This window comes from Dermacentor andersoni, chromosome 5 (genome assembly GCF_023375885.2).
Source record: "Dermacentor andersoni chromosome 5, qqDerAnde1_hic_scaffold, whole genome shotgun sequence".
Classification (NCBI taxonomy): domain Eukaryota; kingdom Metazoa; phylum Arthropoda; class Arachnida; order Ixodida; family Ixodidae; genus Dermacentor; species Dermacentor andersoni.
In genome coordinates, this window is record NC_092818.1 from 112182075 (window position 1) to 112201607 (window position 19533).

Sequence of the window (19533 nt, forward strand, 5' to 3'; positions counted from 1 at the left end):
TTGCACCTAAATTGGTGTACGCTGACTTTCTTTTCAGGTTTCGCCTACACCGAAACTCCACCGTCATGGGCAATAATCGCACTGGCGACCATGTGGCCAGCAGAAAAACTCCGTTCCCTCAGTAAATAAAGAATGATCAAACGCGCATACCAGGCAGCACTAGGAGTCTCGTATATGACCGGGCCGCCTGCATTGACTGATTTGCAGAGAGTGTTCCAGTTTAATTTTGTGAAGGTTAACCAAATTTAACACATTCGTAGTGGTATATGCAGGAGGATATCTCAGATAAAAACAGCCGCATAAGAGGAACGCCTGCCAGAAAAAAAAAAGTATGTAGTAGTAGAGTTAACCACAAGCAATCACAGTAAACAAACAAAAATGTCCTGCCTTCACTTTGGTGAGGGTATTGTAGATTCATTGCGATAGCAATTATTGTGGACACTTGAGGCACGCTCGCAAAGTCGGCGTCGCGGCCACCGTCATGCTGTCACGGTATCGACGGCGCATCAGCTGTCTGCGCGTCGAGAATTAATAAGGTGCATTTTGCTGCAAAAACGACAAAACCGAGAGCGGCCGAGCTGTGACGCTCCGCTCAGCCAGTTCTACAGCGACCCGCCGTGGTTGCTCAGTGGCTAAGGTGTTGGGCTGCTGAGCACGAGGTAGTGGGATCGAATCCCGGGCACGGCGGCCGCATTTAGATGGGGGCGAAATGCGAAAACACCCGTGTACTTAGATTTAGGTGCAGGTTAAAGAACCCCAGGTGGTCGAAATTTCCGGAGTCCTCCACTACGGCGTGCCTCATAATCAGAAAGTGGTTTTGGCACGTAAAACCCCATAATTTTTTTTTTAGTTCTACAGCGTTCGCCCCTGCCGCTGCTGGTACGAGCGTTGTGCGCAGACGCGCATTAGCGTTCGTGCTAAGTATCTGCGCGCATGCGCAGGCGCAGCCCCGTGGTGCATACACAGCTTAGAGCGGAAAGGGTCGACAATCACCGTCATGCTAAAACGACCTAATCTTTTCATTAGGCACTGGCAAACATTGACGATTTTCCCTGTCGCTCTAGCATCGTACGCCATTGAGCTGCAACGCCCGTAACTATGATGCGGCGTTCCTAATCGCGCCAGCATTGTGGGACGCCTGGTATCGGCCAGGGCGTTGTTTCTGCCGCACAGCAGCGCGGTTGTCTCGTGTGCTGCGTCGCGCCACATCGCCTCCGCGTATTGTTAGAACGCGGTCGTCCGAGGAGCTTGCGGGCAACCTTGCTATCACTATGAACGCTTCGATTTCAGGTGCGTGGAACAGATTTTTTTCGTGTGTAGTCTATATGAACTTTAAATGATATAATTTTCCATGTCCCGAGAAATTCGGATCCTTCAGATTTTGCTCTATACTTATTCTACCTCTGGCACGACGACATGATGAGGATCCTAGCTATAGACAGCTGCGACGGTGACCATGTACGGCAGCTCTACGAATGTTTATGAGAACTCTCTTTTCGCTATGCATGTAGGATTTTCCTGTCATAACGCCACATCACTGTAAATATTAAATTACACTCTCGCGTTTTACTCGCAAGGACCACGATGCAAGGACCACGTCGTAATGGGGGACTCCGGATTAATTTGACCACCAGGGTTTCTTTACACAAGCGTTTTCGTATTTCGCCCCCATCAAAATTTGGAGGACGTTTAAGCTTCGCCTTTAAAAGCGGAACGCAATTGCATTCAAAGATCCCTAACTGCTTCTCACGATTCCCGGCAATTGCAGCATATGTAACCGCAATATTTACCAGGAAACGCTGGCGGTGAATGCTACGCACGAAGGGGAGGGGGGGGGGGCGAGTTTTTTTGGTAAAAACGCAGCCTCTCGCGTGGGCCGATCCCGGAGATGGTGCACAGCCGCGCCTCAATATTCAGGTCATTTTCAGGTTTCTGTTAACATTCAGCTCTTCTAATATTTCAACCTGCGAAAGGAAGGAAGGAAAAAGTGGAGAAGGAAAGGCAGGGAGGTTAACCAGTTTAGCTTAACCGGTTTGCTACCCTACACATGGGAGAGGGATGGGGGCGATGAAAGATGGGGAAGGGAGAGAGAGAGCACTCGGTAGCGCAGTAGGCAGCGCGTCAGTCTCATAACCTGCGAAGATTTACCATAAAAGGCATGCGCTGTCGGCGTTTTGTTGCATGACATTTGCTTGTGGGCCGTCATTCTCAAGATTCCGAGAAATAACTCTGTCAAGAATGTAAGACAAGGCTTGAGAAACATTATTGGTAGGACAGTGTAGGCAATATAACCCGCATATACCGCATGCCATATAGCAAGACATGGCATTTACACGCACCTAAATATGTACGGCAATTTTCGCTCACAGGACGGCCGGCGCCGGACACCGACGCCGGACTTTCTGCGACACGGGGCCCTTAACGGGCCATCGCGTTAAAAACGAGTCCTCCGCGGCCGGGAGTCGAACGCACGACCTCGTGCTTAGCGATATCAGTGCAGCGCCGTAGCCACTGAGTCACCGCGGTGGGGAGCACGCGATTTACCGTCAAAATCCGAGAATTTATTCAAGACCTCCCTGAACCAAGCTTACGTGAGGGCCAGTTTCGCGTCGACGGCCCCGGGCGCAAAAGGGCCGAAACCGAACGCATGCGAACGGCGTCGGACGCGCAGGTGTGCCATCGAAGCTCGCGTGCCCCCTCGCCGCGAGCCATGCGTCATCGACGTCGGCCGGGGTGCTGGGGTTTCGGGCTCTCTCTGTCTTTCGGGCTGCAGAAAAAGAGGGTGGCGGTGGGTTTTTTTGCGACCAATTAAACACCTGGCCGATACTCGCGCGAAGGGGAACAGCTGTCCGCCAATCAATTGGTCGCCGGCCATTACACGGCCGACCGCGTGCGATCGCTCATATTCCCCCCTTCTTCCCCCGACATCACCCGACAATTGGGAGCAATTAAAAAGCTGCGCGTGTGAGCCCCGTTCGCCGATGAAGTGTATGGAGCGCTCCCCCAGGCAATGATTCTCGATCAGTGATATCGGTATTGCTCGAAATTTTGCGAGAGAGTGCGTGGAGGCGCCCGGCCGTCGTAGTGTGCGATGGACGAAGGCGAATGAAATGTGTTTGAAATGCCGTTTGAAAGGCGACTTTGTATATTGATGTGCACGCGCCGCGGTAACTCAGTGGCTAGCGGGTTGCGCTGCTGTGCGCGAAGTCGCGGGTTCGATACGTGCCGCAGCGATCGCATTCTGTCCGGATCGGAATGCAAGGAACCGCCCCCCTAGCATGCATTGGGTGCGCGTTTTAAAGAACTCCAGGCGGTCAAAATTAATCCGCAGTGCCACACTACGGCGTGCTTCGTAATCAAACCGTCGTTTGTGCCCGTAAAACTCCAAAGTTTAATCACAAAGCTTATAGCAATGTTCGTTAAGATAGGAAAATTATATTTACATGGCGAAGAGATAGTTCTTGTAAACGTCGAACATGTAATCCACAAGGTTGACTGTTGAATTGCGAACATACAGCACATTATCACACAGATTGGCGAGCGTCGTTGAATTACTTTTTGCCGGCGCTTGGTTTCACCTGATTATTAGCGTTATCATGTTGTTTGTCGGGAAAGACTCCTCCGTAGTGTCTGAAATTTGTTGAGCGTTGTCACCCATTCTGTAGCAAAGGAACCAAACTGTCTGATCAAATTGTGTGCTTGTTGCGAATGAATGCTGCACATTCTCGATAGTACGCGAGCACGAGCGATTAATGTGGAATGTGTGGTGAGACATGTATAAATAGCGGGCGAACTTGACCTGTGGCATTGGAGTTGACGTCATTAGCGTTCCTACGACGAAACAGTAGACTTCGAACTGGCATTAAGAGCGTATGCTATTTGTAGGCGGAATCCTCGTTAGTTGTACTTTTTTAGCATTACATGTCCGCACGTATTTAAACAGACATGCTGCATAGACCTTTTGTTTTTTACTAGTGCGTCACGCAGTCGAAGGTGGTGTCACTCGAGAAATCTCCTACAATGAGAGTTAATGCTACTTCTCAGGAAAATAGAAAGAAGCATGAAAATTTTCGCTTGTTGTAGACGGGCTTGGGGCCGTATAGCGTAAAACTATTCCAATATGTTTTTATTCAAATCTCCTTGCGTAACCGCCGACGCAAGCATCGGGTGGTCACTTGCAGGGTTGTCTGAACAAACCAATCAAATGCTTCCCTCGTTCATAGGAGGTCACTTTTGTTTGCTTGGAAAACGAATAACATTGCCTGAACTGAGCGGCTCGTCTGATCTAATTGGCTCACAAGAGGCAAGGAGCATGCTCAAGCGGAGAGGGATTCAATGGGGCCGAGCAACTGCACTGACTATCGATAACCGGATGAAGAGGGTGGTGCCGGCGTCTGCGATTGGTCCGCTTTCTCTTGCTTAGCTTGCGGTGGCTCGTCGACAATCGCAGCGGCATGCAATGGAACCTTAAGAATTGCACTCAAACGGATCCTCAGCAGCAAAGAAGAGTTGGCAGAACGAGGTTGTAAACGTGCTGAAAGTTCTCAAAAACATTGCACGGCCACGTAAAAACATTTATTGCACGCAAATAAACCCATGCTCTCCGGCAGGGGCGAGTAGCAAGTGCCGGAGTGATCGGCGGCAGCCATCTTTTATTCCTTTCGGAACGGCGCAGCCTGCGGCTATTCAAAAGAAAATTCAGGTTTGTTCGGCATATTAATGCATCTTTAACGTGTACGCGTCACTTTGACGCGGTAAGCTTTTGCGGTTTTGTGACGTCGCGTGAGAGGCAGGTGAAGTGGGTGCAGCCCGAAAACTTTTGACCAGTAGCCGAGGGCTAATGGCAAAAAGGCGTCGAATCAGAAATAACAATTTTTTTTCGCACAAATTATGCATAATCAGTGTGTACACGTCATATCAGATGAGGACATATCGCGGTTTTCGTGACGTCGCGTGACAGACAGGTGAAGTGGGGGTGGTCCAAAAAAAATTTTGACCAATCGTGGTGGGCTGATTGCAGAATTGGAATAGAAAAGTTTGGAATAGTTTTACGTTATAGCGCCCCTGGCAGCTTGCGGCTGTTCAGAAGAAAATTCAGTTTTGTTCGGCATATTAATGCATCTTTAGCGCGTACACGTCACTTTGACGCTGTGGCTTCTTGCAGTTTTGTGACGTCGCGTGATAGGCAGGTGAAGTAGGTGTCGCCCGAAAACTTTTCACCAATAGCCGAGGGCTAATAGCGAAAAGGCGTCGAATCAGAAATAACAATTTTTCTTTTGTTCGGTCAAATCATGCATAATCAGTGTCTACACGTCATATCAGATGGGGAGCTGTCACCGTTTCCGTGACGTCATGTGGCAGACAGGTGAAGTGGAGGTGGTCCAAAAAAGTACAATCCCGGAAGGCTGATTGTAGAATTGGAATAGAAAAGTTTGGAATAGTGTTACGTCATAGCCTCCATGGTGCGCTTTCAAAATCACCGTATAATCGCGAAACGTGCGACCGTCTGCGAAGTGACCACTTATGGCCTCCCACCCTTTGTTGTAGGTCAAGCATGCTATTGCTAAATCGAATAATTATTGGCAACTTAACTTCTTGACTGAATGTAATAAGCTCACTAAATGTGAGGAGTTAGATATTTTTCAACAAACAAGTTGGAGTTAACTCCCACTAAATGTTGCAAGACATGACCCGTGGTAAAGCGGTAGGACAAGATGGAATAATAGCCGATTTAATCAAAGATTGAGGAGATATCGTGCTTGAAAAACGTGCGGCCCTTTATAAGCAATGCTTCACGACTTAGTGTGTGCCGGAGAGCTGAAATAACCTCAACAATATACTAATCTATAAGAAGGGAGACGTTAAAAAATTGAAAAATTATAAGCCCATTAGCCTGCTTTCAGTATTGTACGAAATATTCACCAAGATGATTTCCAGTAGAATCAAGGCAACGCTTCAGTCAACCAAGAGAACAGGCTGTCTTCAGGTAGGGATATTCTACAATAGATCACATTTATGATTGATTAGTTAATCGAGAAATCTGCGAAGTACAAACAAGTATGGCTTTCATAGATTATGAAAAGGCATTTTACTGAGTAGACATACCAGCAGTCATAGATGCATTGCGTAATCAATGAGTACAGGAGGCATACGTGAATATCTTGGGAAATATCTACAAAAATTCCCCAGCTACCATGAAAAGTAGGAAGTTATCTGTCAAGAAAGGGGTAAAGCAAGAAGACACAATCTTTCCAATGCCATTAACTGCATGTTTAGGAGAAGTATTCAAGTTATTAGATTGGGATGGCTTAGGAGGGAGGATCTACGGCAAATATCTTAGTAACTTTTGGTTTGCAGATGACATGGTCCTGTTCAGCAACACTGGGGACGAATTATAACAAATGATTGAAGCCCTTAACCGAGAAAGTGCAATAGTGGGGTTGAAGATTAATATGCAGAAGACAATGTTCAATAGCCTGGAAAGAGAACAAGGATTCAGTATCGCCAGTCAGCCTCTAGAATCTGTACAGGAGTACCTTTATCTCGTTCGATTGCTCACAGGAGACCCTGATCATGAGAATGAAGTTTACAGAAGAATAAAAATGGGTTGGAGTGCATTCAGCAGGCATTATCAAATCCTGACTGGTAGCTTACCACTTTTATTTACACGAGAAATGTACAGTCATTGCATTCTACCGGTACTAAATATGGGGCAGAAACTTGGAGGTTAACAAAGAATCTCAAGAGCAAGTTAAGGACCGCGCAAAGAGCGATGGAACGAAAAATGGAAAGCGTAACGTTAAGAGACAGGAAGAGAGTAAAGCGAATCTGAGAATAAAAGGGGATATCCGATATTCTAGTTGACATTAGGAGAAAAAAGGAATGGAGCTGGGCAGGCCATGTAATGCGTATGGTAGATAACCGGTGGACCATTAGAGTTACAGAATGGGTGCCAAGGTAAGAGAAGCGCAGTCGAGGACGACATAAAACTAAGTGGGGTGATGAAATTAGGAAATTTGAAGGCTGAAGTTGTAATCAGCTAGCGCAAGACAGAGGCAATTGGAGATTTCAGGGAGAGGCCTTCGTCCTGCAATGGAGATAAAAATAGGCTGAGGATGATGAAATATTGGTGTCTGTATAATGGACTTCATTATGGTAACGAAGAAGAGTTTCCGGGTCATCAGAAATATAGAATGTGTAGAATACCGTGTTGTTAACTACCGCGGCAGAATAAGTCATATAGGGAGATGCTAAAAGAGTCGTACGTATTAAGTAAAAATTGAGAAATGTCATAAATTGGCCATGTCTACTTTAGTTTAATTGGCAAAATATACCGGTTTCGTAGTGTCGCTCAAACTGGAGTATTAGCGCTCCGCCACTGAGTCCATTCCATTCCAACTCTTTTCCGGAATCGCGGACTCCCATTCCATTTTCATTCCGCCTGCCATGCTGGTGCTATCACTCCATTCCCATTCCATTCCGTGTGTTTAAAAACGCCCCAATCATTCATTCCAACTCCGGAGTTGCAACTCTGCAACTCTGGTGTGTAGCCATAAACTTTTGCTCTCCACACTTCTTATGTTTCTCTTATTTATGCATATCTCTTTCTGCATATTTTTCACATTTGTGTTATTTTTATTAAGCCTCATATATGTAGTTCGCTACCTGTTGCTTCTCAGCATTGCCTGCTAAAGGAGGCTTTGCCGCAATAAGAGTAACTGAGCAGTGAAGCGGAAGTAGCAGAGCACCGCGTGCTGCCTAGATTTCATCGATAATAAATTGCACTTATGCTTTGTCCAAAAGTGCAAAGATCACTCGCACAATTTTTATAAGTGTACTATTAAACGTTCAGATTAAATAGTTGTTCGGTGCTGTTTGTAATTTTGTCACTGCAGTGTAAATATTATGCTTACCTTCATGCTTAGGCGGCATTTACGGACTGTTTCGAAACAATAACGAATTTCAGCAGGCTTGCGAACAATGGCCATAACAAGAAGAAAAAAAAAAGACAAGCTAATGAGGTTTGATACAAAGTTTACATTAACTAATGCTAACCTGGTGTACTAGAAGTCTTTGCATCTTTGCAATGATATTTTCTAGCGGTATGCATAATCATTTTGTTTGCCTAAATGACTGTGCGAGTAACATTCGCGATAAAAACTCTTTCTCTCCTTAAAACGTGGCGTTCGTCATTTGCTTGCTAAGCTGCGAAATTTTAGGAATCGGCGGGTTATGATTATGTCGAATTAACTTTGTAAACGACGTCACACTTAGCTTTACCGGCTCATTTAGAGGTCTATTTCATTTGTTAGAGTCCGGAACGCAGTGTTTGTGGTCTGCTACTCTTCGAAATTACCAAAGCAGCATCTGGGCAAAAGCCGACGCCATCAACTGCTTGCTCTACTTACAGAACATGGGCAATGCGGCTGGATTCAAGGCGAAATCCGTCAGGCTTCGGCAGAACAGCGCCGGCTCCAGAGCCGGGAACATGGCTGGCAGGAACGGCCGGAACAGCTGGGGCCCCATGACGGGAGCCTGAGCAGGTGAGGACTCGACCGGGGAACAGGGCTTCTCTGCAGTACCGGGAACCGGCGTGAATGCCGACGGTCGACCACCCGATGACGTCTTGGCCTCCAGAGGGCCGGACTCCTCAGCGGCCTCCGAGTCACCCTGCTTCATGCCGCCCCCGTTCCGACAACGTGTCTCATCGGTACGAACTGCTGTGCCCACCTTTTTGAACTCGGTCAAAGACTCTCGCCGCTTAATACGCTTCCTTTCGTCGCTTTTTACGGACGCCGTTCAAATTAGATCGGCGGTACCGCGAGCGGACCGGCGACGATAGCGCGGGAGCGCGAGATCGCTAGAAGATGCGAAAAAGATCAAGCGAAGAAGAACAAACAGAGCGAAAACGCTGAACCGGGGAGGCGGCTGGAGTAGCAGACGACGCCTGCCATTGGACGGCGCCGGAAGCCACGTGATCACTTTGGAGCTTTGTATCACTTCCGGGCGGTCGGCGCACGTTCCCATTGGCTACTCGGCGTCGCGGCGTTCTCGCGCTCCTCACCATCCGAATCGCGTGCGGCGAGGAAATCACCGGCCCCCTCCCCCCACGGCCGGCGCCGCGAGCACCGCTTCGTCTGCTACTTTGCGCCGTGAAATTGCGGGGCGTCGTCTGCAGCTCAGGGCTCGGGCGACAGACAGACGCAGCCGAGACCTTCTCTCGCAGTTGGGAAATGGGAGGAGGGGATGCTCGCGTTTCTTTAATGATATGTATATTGCCCAGAGCGGCGCAAAAAGCGCGGGAAGCAGCATAAAAGGCTCGGTCGACCCCGAAATTAAGATATTCCGAGAAGGGGGCACTTGCCGCTGTCGGCGGTCCGCGAAGAGGGTCCACGAGCTTGCGCCATACTCGGGGTGTGATGGGGGCGGGACGGATCGTTTGGGGGTTATTTGGGAAACGTGCGCCGGCCGCTTTTGCCTCCGTATCCACAACCGCACCGGCCGCGTCGCGTATATTTCTGCTTTCCCTGAGTACACTGCTGCGCTGTGAGAAGGAAGTGAATACCCAACTTTCACACGGACGAGAGCTCGTATGCGGAGATGAAGATTCTCAGCACGACCACTATAGTATTTGCTCTCGAAAGCTACGCATTAGAATAATGCGTTTCGTGAATTGCAGATTAAGACAGGACGTTGGGACGTTGCGCGGACTCCACAGTGAGCAGCGAAAAATGAAACGACAACGAGACGTCTTTGTTTCCGCTGCCTTTTATTTCTTTTTTTCCTACGGCTTCGTAGTATCGATTTCTCTTCCTCTATCTTCTTTCCCCCCAAAAGTGTGAACTTGTGGGAGAATGCTTGATATGCGGAGCTCGAAAGCTCAGCGTGTGTCACAGGTATGTAATTTGCGTTTAGAATATAAACATCGATGTCTTAAACCGGTACTCCTTAAAGTTGTTTTGTATATGTTGTTGCTTTCGGATGAACAGAATTCTTAAAAATAAAAGTGAGGTTTGTACTGTTATTGGTTTAAGTCCAGAGCGAAGAACATGGAATGTAGTTGATACAGTGCAGAATCATCAAAGCTACAATGCACGTGTCTAGAAACGTCACTCGTTTGATCAAGTTCGTCCGCTACGGCACAGACGACTTCCGCGTACCACTAAACTGGACTCGAAAGTTCAGAATTGCCGCTGTGACAGAAGCAGGCCTATGAATCACAGGACGAGATAAGACGGGGAAGGGGGGGGGGGGGTCTAATTAACGACCAGACGTAATGGTAACGCACCAGTGCTTGCATCGAATCGGAGAACTACTGCACGACGTAGCAGGTGGTAGTCAGAAATGCTCGACAACCGCTTGCACAACCATACCTGTACTCTCGCTACATTTTGCGACTACGTGTCTCAAAAATTGCAATTTTGGGATTACGAATAAATACTGTAGATCCCCGATGAGCGAAGTAAATAGAAACAGGGTCACTAAACTACGTATGGCCACTACTAAATTTCACTTCTTGCTGTACTTTTCTTCCGTTTTGTCTATTTATTTCTGTCTCAGCAAAAATTTCACAATTTTTATGGGCTTCCGTAAAGTTAAATATTCTCTACCGTTTGGGCCAAGACTCTACCATAAGAAACGGTACCGTTTCGTACTTGGTGTATGACCTGGCATGTGGAACCTCCTTTTGAGCTCATTGCCTGAGCGGATAATAGCATATTGGCCGAGAACAATGCTTCAACGCATGCATGGCTGCGAAAGGCACGCTGGTCGGCCAAAATTTCTGTCCATAAGGAACTCTACAGCTCTAGTTTTAACGGCATTTCATGGATCTTAAAAGAACGATTGTTATAAACTTTGGACACAGTCCAGAACACATACAGGATGTTTCACGTAACTTGAACCAAGGATATAAAAAAAGTGGTTAACCGCAACTGAAGGAAACCAACAAGATATGGTTTGCCGCCACGTGGCGCTCCTTGGGATATTTGTTATATTAAGCTTAATTAGTTAATTAACTAAGGTAAATTATGCCGAATGTTTAATATTCCCTTCCGGGCCAAGCGCATACGTTGTAAAGAACATTTCAAAACGACCGATTCAATTTTTTGTGGCAACGTACATGGTGCGTGGTGATTTTCTTCCGGCGTTTAAAGAAAGCCCGCCAAATATGAAATAAAACAACGTGGATGCGCTCATGCGCTACCGTATTGCGGCGCTCTCGACCGCGTTTTGTGCGAAAGAACCATGCGCGCGGACCGTGGTGAAGTGAGCAGCCGCGGCTCTAGGCATCAGCTCGACAGTGCGTCGGCGTCTTTGACGGTGGCACACAGGAAGGAAGCACCGTCGTCCCTGATAAGCGATAGGCTCGACGCGCGGTTGAGCGCGCTGCGATACGATAGGGCACGAGCGCAGTCACGTGGTTTTATTTCATATTTCGCGGGCTTTCTTTAAATGCCTGAAAAAAATCAGCACGCAGCATGTACGTTGCCACAAAAAAATTGGATAGGTAGTTTTGAAATGTCCTCGACGACGTATAACGAAACGCACTTGGCCCGGAAGGGAATATTAAACATTTTGCATAATTTATCTGTGTTAATTAACTAATTAGGCTTAATATAACAAGTATCCCAAGGAGCGCCACATTGCGGCAAACCATATGTCATTGGTTTCATTCAGTTGCGGTTAACCACTTTTCGTAAATCCTTGGTTTAAATTACGGGAAACACCCTGTATACCCCTTCCTTATAAGAATTGATCTGTTCCGCACTTTTATTTGTATAGAATCAATGGGGCGTTTAAAGGCGTAGATTTCTTTTTCTCAACAAATCAGGCCTTTATCAACACTACAGTTGTTGACAGCGACATTTGATCGGTTTTTCTGCGAGTTTTTTTTTTATTTTTCCACCTCACACGTGACATCAAAAAAAGCGCGTGCTCTAATTTATGACGGGAAGGTAGCACATACCACGAAAAAAGAAAGGCGTCATATTCTGGTTGTGTCGCACGTGGATAAGACGGCGGCGTAGATTAAAATCCAGGAAGTTCCGTGAGCGGGCATTGCATGGTTGTCGTATATAAACAAAGAACAACTCCTGGTCATCTCCCGGCATTCCAACTGCAGAGAGATGTATAGAGCTCTCAATTCGTCTGTGTCCGCGCACAAGCCCGCAGGAGATCCTGCACACGTATTTGCTCACGTTGCAGTTCACAATTAGCAGCCCCAATGAAAGTAGGCTGTGCTGATTTCCTCACAGACATTGAGGACATATTTTTCGAGCCTGTGTCGAGCACAGAATTTATGCTAAGTGAAAATGGCGTTATTACTGGTTGCATTCTGCGAATGAGACATATGGGCCCTAACGCGAAGGATTACAGTGTTATTTGGGAAAGTTGTTGATTGGTTAACATCGTACTACCAGAGTAATGCGAGAGAATTGTCCTATCTGCTACAGGCTCTTTTTGTAAGCCTATTTCCACTAAAGGAATAAAGCACGTGAAGTTTCTCGCTGTCGCATACTGGGGAAGCACAAGAGTGGTGTTAAAGGACCTGCCGGAGAACGACTGCGCACCCGATAAATGATGATAAGGCTGATATACCTTCGCGTCCAACAGTGATGGAAACGGCAAGGGCGCCTTCATCACACGCGATTTATGGGTCCTGCCTTGAGCTTCGCATAAACATTTTCGGGCATAGGTGGGCCAAGTTCCATTGGCAGAAACAATATCAATGATTGCTATGCATTCAGCACTGTAACTTCTCTGAATTGCGCGGGATACCTTGGATATCAATACTGTCCCTCTTTTTTATTATTCGATTCACGTAGCAAAGGAAAGTATAGGGTTGGTGCCGTCTTGTGGGCATGAAACAGAACCGACGTCAAGACAAGTTTATGCTCTAAGGTGACCAGAGAGGTAGATCTTGCTCGGACTATAGTCCCGCTTTTGCACGCGTTCTCTCTCTGCCCCAATGACACTATTTCCTATGCAGCTTCCGCATGAATATGCACTTCTACAGTATATACAAAGAATATGTACACGATAATTCGCATGATCGACTTGCAGACATTGAGAAAGCATCATTGCAAGCCTGTCTTCAAACAACGGCAGATAATACAAGACGCACTCTAGTCAGCTATCCGCCGGTCTTGCGATGGGAATGGCAAAGCAGGCCTTTTTTTTGTACACGAAGGATGAAATGTCATAGAAATCAGTTTCATTCTTGCTTCGCGTCAGAATATATATATATATATATATATATATATATATATATATATATATATATATATATATATATATATATATATATATAAAGCTAGGAACATGCACAAACAAGGAGGAGGAGTACTTGCCATAACGCACTTCGACAGCAATCAGTGCACTGCAGAACAACCAGACGGAGAGCTCGCTTTTCTAATGAAAGGGGCATTTAGAAGCGGATCTGGGCGTTAAATATATTATAGGACAGGACATTAGAGTAGAATGTATGTAAAACGTACAAGAATTAGCTTCCAAAACACCGAAATCAACAAAAGTAGTGCTGCAAGGGCCATAACAGTTTTGAGGCAGTCGTTAATATACCAAGTGGAAAGGCAAACTGCCAAGTTTCAGCGGTAGCCTTACGTAATTAGCAAACACACGATGAAAAGCTTGCAACATAGGCCGCGATCAGTGTAATACATGCATGACATACAGAAGTCGAGCTGCAGGGAATACATTGCAAGCGTCAGCTCGGCTACATGTAGACAACTGCCACCCCTGCGAGCTGTTAGCCTTACGTTGTACTTCCGCAACTTACGCTGACCAGTGAGGTTTAATATTGCGGTAATCAGAGAGGGGTACATCTGAATGAAGTCGGGCCTTCATTGAATAACTGCGAAGTGAGTTGGCATCATACACTGTAGACTAAACCAAGATCCTGAACTCTTTTCAAAGTTAGCTGCTGCTCCAGAAACTGAACAAAACTATTGCGTTACGACAAGGACAGACTCTACAATTTTCTTACCCACTGTGGTTGCTTAGTGGCTATGGTGTTGGGCTGGTAAGCACGTGGTCACGGAATCGAATCCCGGCCACAGCGGCTGCATTTCGATGGGGGCGAAATGCGAAAATGCCCGTGTCCCGTCATGTTAAGGAGCCCCTGGTGAGCCTCAGGTGGTTCACATTTCTGGAGTTCCTCACTACGGCGTGCCTCATAATCAGATCGTGGTTTTGGCACGTAAAACCCCATCTTTTTTTTACAGTTTTCCTGTCAGGACAAAAGAAGCCTATGTCATGTGCATAGGTAAGCACACAAACATTACTGGATGAGCTGACCTGTTGAGGCCATGCGGTGTAACAATCTTTTTCTTCCTCTTGAGAGTGGGGCCCTTGGCCTGCTTCACCTCTTGGTTAGGCAACTTGTCTTCCGGTCATTGTTCTTTTGTTATGGAAACCGATCATTTCTAAGATGTCACAACTTCGCATAGTCAGCTACATTTCAGAAATAGTTGTGTCATCTGTCAGAGATGCACCAGGCGGTTGTTGAAGGAGGTTGTTAAAGGCTTTTACTTTCTAAAGGCTCACTTTAGTATGGATTATAATTTCACTGCCTCCTGCAAATGAATTTCTGCTGCAATCGTAGACACATTGTTTCCTGTTCCCTTTTATTGTGCGTCTTATTGGGAATCACCACCACCACCACCACCACCACCACCACCACCACCACCACAATCATCATCATCATCATCATAATAATCATCATCATCATCATCGACACAACCATCATCATCATCATCGTCGTCGTCGTCATCATCATCATCATCCTGGCTACGCCCACTGCAGGGCAAAGGCCTCTCCCACACTTCTCCAACTACCCCGGTCATGCGATAATTGTGGCCATGTTGTCCCTGCAAACTTCATACTCTCATCCACCCGGCTAACTTTCTCACGCCCCTTGCTACGCTTCCCTTCTCTTGGAATCCAGTTCGTAACCCTTAATCCTAGTCACCAAGTCCGGACAGCTCTTCAGTATTGCTCATTCTACTGTGACTACTTTGCACTGCTTCAGATTGCTTTAGCAAAAGCATTTGATTGAGTGAACGACGCCTTCCCTTTCAAACCTCTAGAATGCGTTAATATTTGCTCCTTTGTTTACAAAGGCGTTCGCATGTGCTACAAAAACTGTTCTAACCGTGTCATGGTAATAGAAATCTCTCGGAGCTGGTACCTATTCTTTCCGCTGTAAAACAAGGTTGTCTGTTATCGCCACTTCTATTTGTCCTTTGTTTAGAGCTATTGCGTATAAGCATTCTAAAGTGCAGTGACATTCATGGTTTTAACGTATTTGGCAACGAACTCAAGGTATTGGCTTACGCAGACGATCTTGCCTTTTTCCGCTCGGACAAACCAAACATTGACAAAGTTCTATCATTGACTGCTAAATTTGGAATGGCTTCTCGTGCCCAGATTAACTGGTCAAGAATCACAGGTCTTTAGTTTGGTTTATGGGAATGCACACCGACTCACTATGTTGGTATGGAATGGACAAGCGCACCACCTAGATGCATCGGTGTTCCTTTTGATGCATATTGATGGTGCTCACGCTGCCGAAAACCTGTACCGGATCTCCAACACTATTCGGCTACTTTTATTCCACACCGCCTTTCTATATGTGATAGGGCAGCGGCTTGCAACTTGTTCCTAGCTATAAAATATTGCCAGTGGCTTAGCTCGGCTATGCCAGTATATACGTAGCGAAAGCTAAGGCATAGCATGGTTAGCCTTGGTTAATCTTGATTGGAAGTGCCGGTTAGTCTGGTTGTCTAGCTATGTTGCGGCGTTTAGCCAGTCGTTCGGCGCGCTTTTCGTCTGTTTCCTGGGCGATTCGTTTCCTCTTCATCTAGTTGCGATGTCGATTCCAGGCCTCCTCCTGCTTATCACAATTGTCGCCGTCCATACTGCCGCCTCAACTGTGGTTGCGGCGCACGCGAGCTCTCCTCTTCAATCCTCCGACATGTTATCAGGCATGCGACGCAGCTGGCGAAGCGAGTGGAGGCGAACGCAACGGCGAGGAACGCGGTGTGACGTCATGAGCCTATTTGGAGCACGGCCACGGCGAAATAACAAGTTCGCGGCCAGTAAAGCTTTCGCTTTAAAATGTTTTTCGTACTGCAGGTTCTTCGTTGTTCCAGGACTTACATTCAACGTTCTCACAAAATATTCGCTACATTCGTGTGGCCTTGTACCTATGAGCCTTTGAGGCGAGGAAAAACCTTTAGACTCGTGTATGCTGGCGGACTTGGTTGGGTGGATTTATTTGTGCGACATATTGTTTCTCATTTCTTTTTTTCGTGATATTTCACACCCAATACTACGATCATTCATACAAGTGAAGGGCTTCAACGCTTTAAGCAACATTACAGCTTCATTCCAATATTCTGAGGTTTCTTGTCTTGTTTCTTGTTTAATGTATGAAGTATGTCTCGCTCTGCACTTCCTCGTGGTTCGGTTTTCTACTGAAGATCTCTACAGAGTGTTGAGAAAACAACTGCATAAATATTTCATATGAATAAACTTCCCACCTCCGCCTTTACATTTCTACATTCTCTGGTCTGCCAGGGCATGAAGTACTTAAGCGAGTCCGCAAGATGCCTTTACCCCCATGTGCGAAAACACTTTTTTTTTTAAAATTGCACAGTGGTACGTTACCTGTGAAAACATGGCTGCATAAAAAAGGCGTTTTTGCATCTACTATGAATTGTCGCCTTTGTGATACAAATGATAATATATCATTTTCGATTTTACTTGAAAAGACCTTTAGCAAATACTTCATTTTGAATGATCGTCCATTCGATACTTCATTGCACCCCGCGAAGAAGACGTACCATTTGTTTTGTTTTCTAGTTGGCCTACATAGCTCGTGGAAGACACGCATTTAAATAATCTGATATTGTTTTCTACTTGGACAGTGCCCGCAAACCATAAACAGCGCGCTGTTATCGCTTTTATCTCCACTAGTATAACAGCGGTGGATACCATCGGCGGCACAATAATTTTTTCACTTTTCTCGTTCTTCTAGCAACAAAAAAAGAAAAAAAGAAAAAATACGCACTGCAATGATATACGGCTTCAAGCGGCATCAACAGCGAAAGCACACCATCCAACCACTTGTAATTTGGATAGCTGAAGTGGCTTTCGACACCACCGCAGAGAGAGAGAGAGAGAGAGAGAGAGAGAGAGAGAGAGAGATTGTGAAGAGGAAGAGGCGCTATTTTCTACCACCACAGCACGGCGCGCATATTTGGCGCCAACAGCTAGGGAAGGAAGGAGGGTAGGAGAGTGCCTTGGAAAGACATGAATGCATTGGCAGACAGGCGAGTTGGTGTTTCTGTATATTTTATTCCGTGGTAGTGGTACTGAGTAACCACTTTCTTGGGCGCAAGGTGTTCGTACGTTATGACCCAGTGTTACACACACACACACACACACACACACACACACACACACACACACACACACGCACACGCACACGCACACGCACACACGCACACACACACACACACACACACACGCACACACACACACACACACACACACACACACACGCACACACGCACGCACGCGCACAAGATACACTATGTGCGAAGAGCTACAGAACATTAATTGAGAAAGAGCCAGGCCAGGTCGTTTCATTTAGAGTATCTGTAGAAAAGTAACAAACATTCGTAGGAAAGTAACGTAAAAGTAATGAATTCATTTTCAGTAATTGCTCAGTTACTTTCATGGAGCGATAATTGGTAACTGTAATCAATTACATTTAAGAAATAAGGAATTCTAACCGTAATCGGTTACTTTTTTCTCTAAAGTGTACCAGTATGTTAATAATGGGGATTCGAAATAAAATAGTAATTTTTGCTGATCAAGCTTAACAGCAGTGGCAGACATTAGAATTTGAGCGATAATCACAAATGTAATTGCTAATGATCAAGGTAACACCAATTAAGATTTAAATAGTTTAGGGATAATGCTCCAAATTCAGAATTTAAGTCAGCCACTGCTCAAAGCATAAACACTTGCTAGCAACTCTAAACGTTTAACTAGTTTCAAGAAATAAGTGCACTGGAACTCGTCAGTGCAGTGTAATACTGTTCCTGTTAATGCGTTTCCACACTCCGGAAATAATGCAGTCAGTTAAATGTTACAGGAAGAGCAATGCATTTCACAGCCTACTTTGTGTCCGCATTTTTCGAAACTGGTGCTAGGCTCGAAGTTTCCAGCGACATGCCACCTTTTGAGTACTGCCTGTATTTAATTCTGCAACGATAACATACCCACTGTACTCTCAATTTAAAATAGGTAATAATTATTCTGAAGTAGTCATTATGTAGATCACCGGGAAAAATTCTGACTTCCATCACCACTATGAAGCTTGGTGAACAACACTATTTTTGTACCGAATCCTGTATATATAATTGTCTGAGGTAACCACAGGAACACGTGACATTTCGTCAGGAAGGAATTCAGCATTTTTGTCCTAAATGAACTGCTATGTTTTTTTTTTTTGCGAGAAATAATGTCCCCAGATGATTTTCCGCACAACGTGCAACAGTTTCTGGAGGTCGAACGTGCACACAATGAAATGAACGGCATGAATTCCGCGCGTTTCTCTGGTGTTTTCTTGGTCTCCTGCTAGATGGAGCAACAAGACCGCTTGACTTAGCTGGCTTAAAGTGTGAGCATCGAGGAACTCTTCACGCAAGTGCTTTTATCTAGCTTGTCTGCCTGTGCCCATATTTATGTGCTTATGGAGCGCTCCGCTGTGGCTGCAATCGGAACCCACGCTCTCAAGCGTTGTGGCGGTAAATTCGAGATGACATGTGGGGTGGCCCCGTTAAAATCAGTTTCTTTAAAGAAGAAATTAAACGTACGTTAGCAAAGGTTCTATGTACAGACACTTGCTCTTGCGTGAATTCAAGCAACATGTAGACTTTCACACACTTCCTTTGGCCTCGTTACAGCCGTACGTCTACAGTAGACGGCATCAGAATGCGAACAGGCAATACACGTGCAGACGTACGCTGCTGTAAATGGGAGGAAATGTGGCTTACGGTGTGGTGCCCGCGAGATGGTTATTTTGCACCATATCGCAGCGGAACGCACGCAGTAGCATCAATGGGTCACAGCGTTTCTAGAATAACCGGGAAGAAAATGTTTCAGGCGTTTGGGATTGCTACACTGTCACCGTTAAACAGAATGCAGTTAAAAAGACTGATTAGTGGAGCAAGCGATTAGATTATCGCTTTTCATACGTTTATTCTTGCCACGTCATGCGCGTAAACAGTCAATGTCATATGGGTAAGTTAATGAGGGGGAAGTTGCACGCGGACTTAAGACCCTGTAGCGTTTGTAAAAAAGTACTGGTTTGGAGTGGCTTACGTGAAGTGATGCATCAGTGCATCAAAGACAGCCAGGACACTCGGGTAATACAAGCAAGTGATATTCATAAGTATGAACAATTTGATGTGCCCACTAGTTTCTACCACGACAAAAAAA

The 19533-nt window shown here is 46.0% G+C and overlaps 1 long non-coding RNA gene across 2 annotated transcripts in view; it reads left to right on the forward strand.

The window, feature by feature from the left end:
• LOC140218506 (uncharacterized) overlaps nt 1-19533 on the forward strand; it is a 276906-nt gene that overhangs the window by 53741 nt on the left and 203632 nt on the right. For both annotated transcript variants that reach the window (XR_011894786.1, XR_011894787.1), the window contains exon 2: nt 8411-8543. This is a non-coding gene — a long non-coding RNA (uncharacterized lncRNA). The remainder of the gene's footprint in view (nt 1-8410; nt 8544-19533) is intronic.